The sequence below is a fragment of the Lissotriton vulgaris genome, chromosome 2_2 (assembly GCF_964263255.1).
Source record: "Lissotriton vulgaris chromosome 2_2, aLisVul1.2, whole genome shotgun sequence".
Taxonomy (NCBI): Eukaryota; Metazoa; Chordata; class Amphibia; order Caudata; family Salamandridae; genus Lissotriton; species Lissotriton vulgaris.
Window position 1 is genome coordinate 44511406 of NC_141688.1, and position 13161 is coordinate 44524566.

The window sequence follows — 13161 nt, forward strand, 5'->3', positions numbered from 1 at the left end:
TCATAAGGACACCCTGATGCACCCCTGAAATTTACATGTGTGCGCATATGGCACACATACATGCCCTAAGGGCATGTATGTGCACCATACAGAACCTTTACAAATGCCAAAAATTGCATTTGTGAAAGAATTCGCAAATTACCACCAACTTGAAGTTGGTGGTAATTTGCGATTTCTTAAGGAGAAAACGCATTAATTGAATGCTTGATGCATACCATTTAAGGAATCACAATTTGCGATTCCTTAACTGCTTACGCAAAATTAAGGAATCGCAAATTGCTATGCAATTTCCTTCATACATACCGTAAGCAAATTTTTTGTCGCAAACGCTGCTTTTTTGCGAATCGCAGCGTTTGCGACAAAAAATTGCTTTGATACATCTGTCCCTGTGTTTTTTAAATTATACCGTGCACGCAGGCACTTGCTCCCTTCTCTCACTAACCACATAAAATGTTAGTTTATGTATTTCCTCGAGAAAAAAAAAATTCGTAGGGCATTTTCTTTCTAGTTGAAGTTACCATGTTGCTTCTTTGTAAAAACGTATTTTTTTATGTTATTGAAATGTGTATAATTATGCAAACGCGCTCTACATATTTATTCCCCAGTCATTTCACGATTTACACAAATGAGTTCCCAGTTGTTGCTACTAAAATAACACACTTGTCACTATCTCATCACCTATTTTGGAGCGCTGCCTCTTGTCTATTGTCACGTTGATACTGGGAGGCAGCGGGCACACCTTCAGACGGGCACTCAGATTTTTTTTATTAAGAACCCTGAGGGTGAGGGCAAACATGGAGAGCTCGACAGGGACCCGTCTCAGCGTCCGTGCTGAGCAACCCAGGATCCGGCACACTTAAAGCCCTGCTCACAGCCAATAAAGCAAGCAGACATCCTCATTCTTGCTGTCTGTCCTATCCAGGTTTTTAACTGGGATTAGAACATTGGAATGTTGGGAGCTCCATTGAAAACAATGGAGTGCTCCAGTCTTATAATGGCTGGTATAAGCATGGAGCTCCAACATTCCAATGTTTCTATGTTCACAGCTCCGGCTGTGAACAAAGGCTTCAGGGAGCCTGAGGGGATTCCAATCCCCTCACGCTTCCAAAAGTCTTTGTTTTTTTTTTAGAACATTCTGTCCTCTAGTGGCAGAATGTTCAAATAGCCTTATAGCCCTTCGTAGATGGGCTATACCGCTATTAAAGTCCCTCTCCCTTGTTAAAGGCCCTCGCCTTCGGATCGGGACCTTTAACGCTGGAGAGGGCCTTTAATAGCCGGTATAGCCCTCTACGGCAGGCTATAAGGCTATAGTAGCGGCAAATAAAAAAGGAAATGGCCTTAGCCATCTGCCTGTGCGCTGAACAGATGACAACCAGTTAATATCTTTTTATAGCTGTTTAAGCTAGATTTCCACTCCTGAAGTAGGTGTGATACTGAGAGACTGGCCAGTTAACAGGTGCTATAGGAGAAAGGGATACACAGTCATAAGCTCTTTGAAAATGCAGTCTTTCCTGCATAAAAATGAAGGGAATTGTATTGAATGAGAAACAGCAATACCATGTGATGCATCCTTTCTTCTTAGTAGGCAAGGAAAATAACATGTTTCACAAATGCCTATTATTATTGCTTAGTATGGAAAATAATGAATGCCGGTGCCCAAAGAGCTGCTCAGAAGCCCGCGGCTGGGGCTATGAACTGCCAACAAGCCAAGAACAAAGCTACCTAGACCTCAATCCACCTCAGGCTTCTTTAATGCGCGGCCTGACACTGCCTCCCCTTTATCTCCTGACTGCAGGCCCCTGCTATCTCCCTATACGGCCCTTTTCCCGTCTTTCTAGTCGATCTTCTTTTCCAGTTTGTGTTTTTTCACTTTCATGCACTCGAGAAAGGTCTGCAAAATGTGTCGGTCCCCCAAAAACAAAATTGGTAATGCATCGGTATCGCCTATATGATGAATAAAGAGCTGTTTTCATCAATCATCGTCAGGAAGAAGGTAAGAGATATCTGACAGGTAACACAGGAGTGTAGAGGATGTGGTGCAGTGGCCAGAGCTGCCGACTGGAGACCTGGAGATCCAGGTTCGGATCTCGGCGGCTGCGCCCACTATCCTGTGAATCTATGCTACTCACTTAGGGCCTGATGTAGGTAAATCTCATTTACCGACTCTAGAATACCGAATTTTACCGATTCAGTATTCTATTCGGTAAATGAGATGTAGGAAATAATTCGGTAATTAGGGCATGTATGTGTGTCACATGGTACACAAGCCAGAATCAGGGGTGCAACAGGGTGTCAAAGTGACACCCTTATGGCATGTATGTGTGTCACATGGCACAGGTGAGCATGTACACTGGAATTCGTTATTTACCACAAAGTATTATTTCGTGGTAAATAACGAATTCTTAAGGGCCTGTGGCACTGTTTTCAGTGCCACCTACATCTAGATTTACCAATTCGGTAAATTTTCCGATTCGGTATTTTACCGAATCGGTAAATTTACCGATTCGGTAAAATTTAAGGCCCCTACATATCAAAATCCAAATACCAGTCGGTAACGGCCGAAATCGGCCGTTACCGACCGGTATTTGGTGTCCTACATCGGGCCCTTCATCTCTTCCTGTGAAAAAATGTTGTGTAGATATGCTGGAAGAGTAAAAAGCAAAACCTTATGAAAATAAAGTTCCACCAAAGCGGATTGTAACAGTATTTCGGTGGTGGGAAACTGATTAGAGAAGCAGACGAGGAACAAGCATTGGTAACTGTAGGAAAATATGCTATAGCGGATAGAAATGGAAGAAAGGTAAGTGGCACACACAGAAACCAATGAGAAGCCAGGAGGAAAGAGAGGAGGTGGGTTGTAAAGTCCGTTTTAAGTTTGTATTAAAAACAATAGATTTCTCAAGCACATCGCAAGCGCTAAGCAAGCGAAATCTAAAGAGTACAGGTAACCACCATCTGCTTTGATTGGCTCCAATTAAGCACTGTCTATTATGTGTAGAGCATTGTGGATCTAGGTGGTTTTGAGTGCTTTAAATAGGACGATATTGGTTGCGGTTGGACCCAAACTTCATGGGTTGGCAGGAGCGGAGGGGTGGAGAGGGGCTAACACCTCCAATTGTTGGGAATGAGCCATCTTCATAAACAGAGTGAACATTACTTATGAGGGTTCATTTCACTCTTGTGGCATACTTCATAATAATGGAGGTCCTTCTCTCGGTAATATTTGGCCAGTGATGCCACCGGGGTGAGTTAGACATTCTTTACAGGGGTTATGGGGTTTTCCTGAATGAGTTGTAAAGGATCGAATGGAAAATGCTGCATTTTATACACATTGGGCCACCAAATTTTAGATTCTTGTTTCAGGGACAACCAATGCTGTTTTCATAGGGCCTTATTAAGAGTAAGGTGGTCCTGGTACTGCCGTACATCTGGTAGTGGTGGGAGACCCACCACCCTGGCCGGTCCAACTACTGTATGATGATGGTGTGACTGCCACGAGACTGCAACCTCTGCCGGGATCCAGGATTCCGCTGCAGTGACGGGCTGAAAAGGGGCTGAATATCATGGCGGTGCCCATGCTGGTATAGCTGAGCATATTATGACCTCCATTTCCACCGCCCATTTCATGGTGGGGATCCTGCCTTGAAAAGGGTGGCGGAAATGCAGGTAAGAGGACCCTAACAGGGCAGTTGGGTGAATATGGCTATGGGGATGCATGGGGACACATCTTGTGCACCTCCTACAATTGCACCTTCGTGCCTGCACTGTGTGGCATGCAGGAAATGGTTCCTTCCACACGTGCATGTATGTGCTGCAGCATCTCTCACTGTGGAGGTATGCTGTTTAGGATCTACTATGAGCCAAACATATTCGCTGCCATGCCACCACCACTGCACCGCCCACCTGCCTGCCCTGGATTTAACTCAAAACCCAGAGGGCAGGTTCACCACAGGCTTGGCCTGGGATTGCAGCAGTAGTGGTCCCAGAGGGAGACCACCAAACTCATAATAAGTCCCTTAAAAACACTAAGGGCCTTATTAAGACTTTAGCTGTCCTCCCGTCGGCCCACCACCGTCGCGCTGTCAGGAGGACCACCAAGCCTGTCAAGCAATCGCCAGCCAGATTATAACTGTAATCCATGGTGGGCAGGCGGTGCTGCGGCAATCTCATGGCAGTGACTGTATAAGGCTCCAAGGTGTGCCTTAACTACAGGCATCACCATGTCAGTGCCTGCAGCATGGTCCTGCATCATGCTCGAACTGGGGTGCAATTCCAATGCATACCATCTCTCATGCACCCTCAAGCCCAGGAGTACTGCTAAAGTCCCCTTGGTGGCCTCTACATTATCCTTTTCATGAAAGGGGGGTGGACAGGCAACTCGTAATATACAAGGCGATGCCCCAGCGGCACAAAGAGCATTTTGCTGTCCGCTTCGTCTGCGTGACCGCCCTGGGAACCCGGCTCCCTGGCAGACACTGTGATCCTGTGGAGGTCTGACCACCAAATTCTGAATACTGCGGGAGGACCCGCATTGGAGTCAGTGGCCATACCACCACCTTGAGTATGACGGTCCTGTAGACAGACGTACACGTATTAAGGCCCTAAGCAAGTTGCATTGGTTTCAGTTTTCAAAACCAACTTTTAAAAGATTTTCAGGCATAGATGCTGAAAATGCATGGCCCCGCAATTAGGCTGAGGTTTGGTCTCATAAGGCATCAACGGTAGATCGCGTGACACCACTACCAAGCACTGATTCTGACCAACAATATGCCTCAAGCAAAATTTCTGCAACCACCTGGTTGGATAGTGTAGAATAGAGGTCTCTGATCTTTTCTCCAGTGAGAGCTACTTTTGCTCCATAAAAAGTGTTCTCTTCTACACCCTAATATGGATTAGATAAGGGTACAGGAAGGACATGCAACGTAACCTCCTCCTTTTCAGGGCACTCAGTTCTGATGCAGTGGACATAGAGCATTAAGTCACAAGAGATATGTTCTGAAAGTTTGCCTGGAGGGGTCCCCAAAATAATTTTGTCACTGAGGTTTATTAGTTGTTGACCAGAAACAGGCTGAGACTTAATGACTCAAGATTAAGAATTGCTGATAGAAGGAACAGTGTAGATTTTATAGGCAAGGTTTTTGTTTACAATAGGATAAAATGCCCTCTTACTCCAGGGGACACTCACATTGAAAAAAAAAACTTTTATTTTTAACACATATATTATATTTTTAACTACTATGCTATGGGGCAGGTGTGTGGGGGTACACCTCTCCGGCGAGAATCCAGAAAATTTAGAACACATTTTTATACAGGCTGCTTGCGACACTTAAAAGTATTTCCAGCCTTATTGTCCACCTAGAGGCCGGATTTCTTTTCTTAGAGGACCTAATCTAGCTAGCACTCATTCCTGTTTGGTTTAAGATCTGGGTTTCATGACACACTAGCTTCTCTTGCTCTGTTATTGAAGATTCTTTGAGGATAAATGGAGCTTATTTAATGCACTGGCTTGCCCATGTTAAAACGTCTTTGACTGATTTAGGCCTTTCTAATCTTTTACTTTCACCCAATGCAATCGACAATACATCCAAGTCCATGGTGAAAATACTTTATTGTCCAATCGAAAACCAGGTCAGATCTGACAAAAAACAATGATTGGGGTGTACAGTGCTATCTAGATATAAAGCAGGAGGCAGGACAGGAATGCTACCTTACATGGGTCACAAATAACAAACATAGACTCTGCACTTTATGATAGCTTACCCACATTACGGTACATGATCTCATTCCTTGCCCCCTGTCCTTGTGATAGCACTTCCAAGCAATCAATGGCACAGTTTATGTGTTTTGTAAATTCTATGACTACCCTAGACAACAATACTTATTACCATTTTATACACACCCTTGGTTTTAGATCTTTTTAAATATTGTTTGCATTATCTACAACTTTTAGCCACTGAGCAGTGTTGCCTTGTTGTAGCTTTGTATCTCAAGTGTTTAGACTAGAAAAAGATTGAAGGACGGATGTTTTTTTTTTTTAACTAACTACGATATTTTTGTGTTGCTACTATGCTTTGCATTTATATCATTAATATTGTTTTATAGATTTTATATTGAATAGTTAGATTTTTGTTCTGTATTATTGACAATTGTTATTTTAAATTTTTATTTTTTTAAGTTTTATTGGGATATCAAAACACAGAGCAAAAAAAAAACACATTAACTGAAATAACATAAAGAAAGGCTGTGGCTGATAACCCATATTTTTTGCATTTTCACCCCCCACCCTGGTGGATCCATCCTCCTAGAAAGAACAAAAAATACTCGTTAACTGCGCAAGGACTACAGCTTATTCATACTTCCTTGATAAGCCAATTAGTTAAAGACAACCACACTTTTTTCCTTTTCCCCCTAGCCCGCCGACCCTTCCTTTTATACACAGCAATCTCCCAATTGTATATGGATAATGATTTACTAAACCAAACATGTTCTGTCAGGGGATCTGCATCAAGCCATACCGTGGCCAGACACAGACGAAATACCGCCATTGCAATAAAAACCATTTTCCTGTCGGTTTCTTCCATGACTTGATTAGAGATTCCCAACATTATAACCTGCTGGGTCAGTGAAACAAAGTAGCCCAGTACAGACTCCAGTCATCGTTCAAATTTCGATTATACTTGGGAAAGACCTGGGCCTGTGGCAAACATATGTGTACTATCTGCAGCCAACAACCCACAGCGTGGGCAATGTATCTCTGATATACCCCCCCAATGATGTATATATGCTGGGGTTACATAAAGATCACACCAAGTTTTAAAGCATTGCACTTGCAAATTGGCTGAAATACATGATGTTTGGCTGAGCAGTAAGGAATCCTCACACTCCCCCTGCCCAGCGTGCAATGTTGTTTGCCATCTATCAAAATGCCTAACGAGATCATCTCCCATTTTTTCATTAATCAATTTGTAGACAACAGAAGTGACCAGGTGATTACAATTAAACAAATCTAGTAGCGGAATTCGATTCCGATTCGGACATCTTTTAGCCAAAAAATCCAGAATTTGTAAGTATTTAAAAAAACTTGTTCTCAATACAAAATCTTTCCTTGATGGCATCGAAGGAGAGTAAGTCAACACCCCTGAGAAGATCCCCTATATAGTGAATTCCTCTATCACCCCCTCTTCTAAAATATACGTCATGAAAAATTTCCGAAAGTAAGGCATTGTTAGCTAAAGGAGAGTACCGATGAAGCCGCCCAATCTCAAGTCTTTTCCTGACTGCGGTCCAAACCTAATAAGCCCCTAACAAAATCTTAAACTTCACCCTCTTGTAATATGCAAAATCAATCTGCCTCAATAAGAGGCCCCTTGCTTCTACCCCATATATTAGTTGAACCTCCCCGGTTCCCCCCGTTCACCAGCTACCCCAGGTACTTCAGTGTGATAGCCCAATAGTTAATTTGTAAGTTAGGGCCAGACCATCCTCCCCGATCTCTGGGTAAAGTCATAAACCTAAGAGCCCGTCTTGGGCGCTGCCCCGCCCATAAAAATCACAACACTACCTGATTAAATTTCTGGAACCATATCTTGCTAAATTCCAAAGGAATAGCTCTAAAATAATATAATATTTTGGGTAGGAAAATCATTTTGATGACATTTCATCTTCGGATAAGCGTCAGGTGGAGATTGCTCATCCTCCTAGTATCTGATTTCATACTACAAAGTAATGGTGCAAGGTTTAAGTCTACAATAACTGTGGGGTTAGAGCTTATCTCAACACCTAGCCATACCTAGCCTTTGCTACAATACGTTGGTCCACAAGATCTACCGTATCATTAATAACTATTTGCGTTTTACTTTCATTCAGATGATAGCCTGAGATTCTGCCAAATTGTGAGGTGAACAAGACTATTTCTTCCAACGCCTGCTGCGGTGCAGACGTTAGCCTAGCAGATAGCTAGGTCATCCGCATACCCTAAACGTTTCACATCCCCCCCTCGAGCAGAAACTGGAAGTATTGACTGGTTCTCCTGTATAAATCTTATTAATGGATCAATAGAGATCGCAAATAACAAGGGAGAGCAAGGACACCCTTGTCTAGTGCCTCGCCTTATGTTAATCTCTCCCGATTGTGTTCTCATCAGTACCATCTTTTTTTTTTTAAAGGGTTTTATTAGCTATTAAACCATAGTGCTAGTACAGTTATAGGCATAGCAAGGCAAAGCAACATAGCCTCATTTCTAAAAAGATTACAAATCCCCATTGCAGAGTCACTAACACAGCCTTTTAGCCAACATCCCGAACGGGCAGGCGGCGTGAATCTACCAGCCGTATGTAGCTGTCTTGGCCTATATCGCTCAGATCCCCATTCCACAGGGGTATACACCCCCCTGTAGCATCACCCTCGTCACAGCAACCCATGCTCACCACAGCCACTCTCATCCTGTCAGTCCACCCGCTCACATATACTCCCCCTCCTGCCTCCCTTCCGTCACTTCCCACACACTTCCACGCCCCATCATCTAGAAAAACAATACTCTGCCTATCCCCTCTGGATCAGCGCCATTCACATCTCTCAAGTCTTCAGCGGTCCTTGCTGCCGCCCCCGTCACTTCGCGCACTTTGTGTATATGTAGCATAAAGTCCCCAGAAATTCCTAGGTCTGCTTCTAGGGGGCAGCAATTCGCTATAAAGTTCAGATTGCGTAGAGCAGTTTAGCATATCTCTTGACCACTGGCGTAGTGTCGGGACCGGCCCCCTCAACAAGTACATGGCGACTCTCCTCTTGGCCATAAGGAGCCCCATGTTCACTAATCTTCGAATCGCTTTCGGTAGCTTTTTAGTATAGCCCAAAAGGGCCATGAGTGGGTCCGGGTCCAATGCCACCTCAACTATTCTACCAAGCTCCCCAAACACTGTTTCCCAAAAAGCAAGCACCCCTGGGAACAACCATGCCAAATGCATGAAGTCCGCCACTCCACCCTGCATCTCTCACATTCTGTGCTTTCGCGTAAACCGTATCTACATAGCCTATCCGGAGTGTAGTATACCCTATTGCGGTACTTAAAATGCACCAGCCTGTGTCTACCATGTAGGGATATTTTTCTGGTACTAAGACCACAATGGCACCACACAGTGTCATCCAGTTGGATATCCAGGTCGCGCTGCCATGCCAGCCTGGCCACCGTGTACTTATGAGCTCTGTGCGACATAGCATTCTTGTAAAGTGCGGTTACCATCTTGCATGGAGAGTCAGCCTTAATAACATGCGTTCATTCTTGCACCTCAGGAGGCTCTGCCATGTCCTCCCCCAGCAAAGCTCGCAAAGCCTCTCTTACTCTGTGGAAGTGAAACCTCTTCAGTGGTTTGTCGCTCTCCTGCGCTCCCTGTAGCTGCTCCACTGTGCGCACTGTACCCTCACAAAACACGTCTCCCGCCACCTCTATGTTCATAGATCGCATCGCTAGCACAACTCCTTTCTCCGGGCACGGACAAAACCATCTCATTCATTCTATCGGCATATCCGGTGAAGAGAGTAGAGCGCCCGCTTGATTATGCAGCAGCCAATCCCAAGCATGTCTCGTCGCATTTAAGGAATCCATTATACCAGTCCTACGGTCCACCTGTTCCATGATAATCGCCGGCAGGGAAACCGGTGCAGCAAACAGGCCCTCCATCCGAAGGTAAATGACCCCTTCTTCCCCATGGATCCAAGCATGTAAGTGTGCTCCCTGCGACACCCTATAATATAATTCAAAGCTTGTTTACCTGCCCAGGCTAACTTGAGCATCAATTGCCTCAATCTTTGGAAGAAGGTGCACAGCAACACCAGTGGAATATTAGTGAAAAGAAAGAGGAGTCGGGGCAATACAACCATCTTCATAAGCGATATACGCCCCACCAGCGACAGCGGGAGCCGAATCCATAGTTCCACATCGTCCTCTAATTTAGAGATGGCAGTATCATAGTTTTCCAGGAAGACGAAATCCGTCTCCGTGTGCAGTCGGATACCCAGATACCTCACCGAGTCAACCGTCCAGCGAAGGGGGTAGTCCATTGCAAACTGTACTGTAGCAGGCATGAGCGGAATGACCAAAGACTTGACTTTTAGACCTGACGGGGCACCGAATCGAACAACTTCCCTAATAACGGACGTCAAGTTCTCTTCCGGTTCCCGAACATAAAGAAGCGTGTCATCTGCATATGTAGACACTACAATTCTATAAGTGGGGAACCCGATACCTTTGTTCCCGTGGTATTCCCGTAACGCACAGGCTAGCGGTTCCGCCACTAGGGCATATAGCAGTGGGGAGAGGAGACAGCCCTGTCTGGTGGCTCTAGTGATATTAAACGGGGCAGTGACCAAATCATCAGTATGCTCTCGAGCCGTTGGTTTGTGCTACAGAATGCCCAGCATGTGCAGGAATGCCTCCCCAAGACCCATCCTCGCCAACACTTGACGTAAGAACCCACAATCCACTGAATCAAAAGCTTTTTCCATATCCAGGAATACAGCTTCCACTTTATTCTCCTGGCTAACATGTTGCACGGTTCCAAATACAGTCCGTATATTATATGTTAAATTTCTAGATGGTACAAAGCCAGCCTGCTCAAGTGCCACCAGGATATGTGACATCAGCGCCAATCTAGTGGCCAGGATTTTCACAAGCAATTTTGCATCAACGTTGAGAAGGGACAGCGGACGATACAAACTGCACTCATCTGGTGTTTTGCCCGGCTTCGGAATAGCGACTAAGATCACTTCCCTCATCGACGGGGGCATTGTGCCTGTGTCTAACATGTCATCAAACAGAGCCGCGATGTGTGGCAGCAACTGTTCCGAGAATGCCTTATAAAAGGCGACCGTTAGGCCGTCCGATCCCGGTGTGCCCCCTGCTCTCAGCGCCTCTATCATTTCATCCTTCTCTATTGGATGCCTCAGTAACTCCCTATGTGCATCCGGGAGAAAAGACAGCTTTATATAGTCCAAATACTCCCAGATCTGGTCATCCATCCCCGTAGATCTGGTTTTATAAAGATCTGCATAGTACTGCCGGAAGCCTTCAGCTCATCAGTACCATCTTAGCGATTGGATCCTTATACATGCTTTGGACAGCTCTCATAAAGCCCTCCCTAATCCCATAATATTTCATAGCTGCCCTTAAAAAGGGCCAGGAGACCCTATCAAATGCCTTTTCAGCATCCAATAAAATTAAGGCCATAGGGTCTCCTGTCACCTTAGTATAAGCAAATAAAGTTATTGCCCCGCGTATTTGATCTATTGTTTCCCGGCCCGGGACGAAGCCATGCTGCTGAGGAGACACCATTTTTTTAATTACAGACGCCAGTCTGTTGGCTGAATTTTCCAGTAGATTTTAACATCATTATTAATCAATGTAATTGGCCGATAAGCCCCTAAATCTGTGGCCAATTTCCCTTTCTTTAAAAATATAGCAATTTTTGCATACCTCCAAGAGGTAGGGGAAGGTTCCCCCCTCTGGATCAGACCAAACATCTCCAGCATGGTTGGTGCCAACTACATTTGGAATTAAAAAAAAAATTCTCCTGGTAGAAAGTCCAGCCCGGCCGCTTTGCCAGATGGCACTGAGTCTAATGCATTAACAACCTCGCCCAGACTAAATGGAGAGTCCAACATTTCCCTGTCTGCAGAAGTCAGAAGTTCTATTTTTACCTTGTTGAGATAGCCTGTGATTTTGGTCTGTAACCCTGATACATCTCTGTTATCTTCCGAATATAACCTCTGGTAAAATTTCCCAAAGGCAGCAAGAATTGCATCTGAATCAGTCATAAAACCGACATCGGGGTCATTAACTCCCATAATCCGGGTTTGTATTCCTTTTCCCTCATTTGCACAGCTAGAGTGTGCCCCACTTTTTCATTTCTCTCGTAGAGTTTGGTACGCCAAGCAAAATATCTGGCTGCAACTTTAGCTGAAGAGATCTCTATTATGGCAGCTCTGGCAATTATAATCTTGGTTTGAGCCAAATCAATATCCCCTCCCTCAGATATAGCCTTGACCAGATTTAGCTCGGCATTAGTCAGCACCTCACACAGATCTTTTAGTTTGCTTCTCTCTTTCCTCTGAACCACCCACCCATACTGCTTAGTCTCCCCCCTAACACCCGCTTTCAAGGTGTCCCAACCATTCTGCAAACTAGTGCTGCCCCAGTTCTCTTTCAGAAATCTGGTAATCCACACAGCCATGTGTTCTGTATACAAATTGTCACTCAACAAAGCCCTGTTAAAGGTCCAGGTAGAAACATGCTGTTTGGTCCCTAGGGGGTACCCAAGCCTGCCTGACCCTAAGATGGCGCCTAATGCTGAATTAATTCCAGCCCAGCAAATCGACGAGACCGTCCTCCAAGGGGGAGACATCTGCTTCAGGTCAGCAGGAGTGATGAGTAGTGATGGACGATGGCTATGCCACACAGAGCGTATAAATTCGACAGCACATGGAGAGGTCATCAACCAGACCTGGCGCATTTCCCCCACCTCACCCCTATCCGACTCCCCCTTCTAGACATTCAAGCTGTGAACTAGCCACCGAAAGCGGAGACCTAGCACTTTGACCGATGCCCAGTGGAGCTACATTAATAGCTACTGAGGAGATGGGCTATGGACTTCCCCCTCAGCCATCACCTACCCAGCCAGACATTGGGCAGACATTTTCCTTCGTCTCCCCGTTGTATCTCTCTCCTCGTTTTACGTTTTACCCTAACCCCCTTACCTTTCCTCGCGCCATTAACCTCATCTTATATGCTATTTAATGTTTCGAGCAACCAATGTAACCTGTAACTGACGTAACCTAGATACCTAGCTATCTGACCGATACCCAGTGGAGCTACCTTGAGAGCTAAAGGGGAGACTGGCTGTGGATTCCCTCCTTGGCCGTCACCTACCCAGTCGGTCATTGGGCAGATTTTCCCTTCGTCTCTCCTACCGTCTACCTCTCCTCTACTTCTCACTCCTCCTCTCCCCATCCACTCTATTTGTCTCCCCTTCTCACTCTTTAATGTGTCACATATATTTATCTATACCCCTTGACCCTTCCAAGCTCCATTTATTTAGTCTTCTACTCTCTTGAAAACATTTATCTAGTAACTGATGTAATGTGTAACTGATGTAATTTTGTAATTTCCGT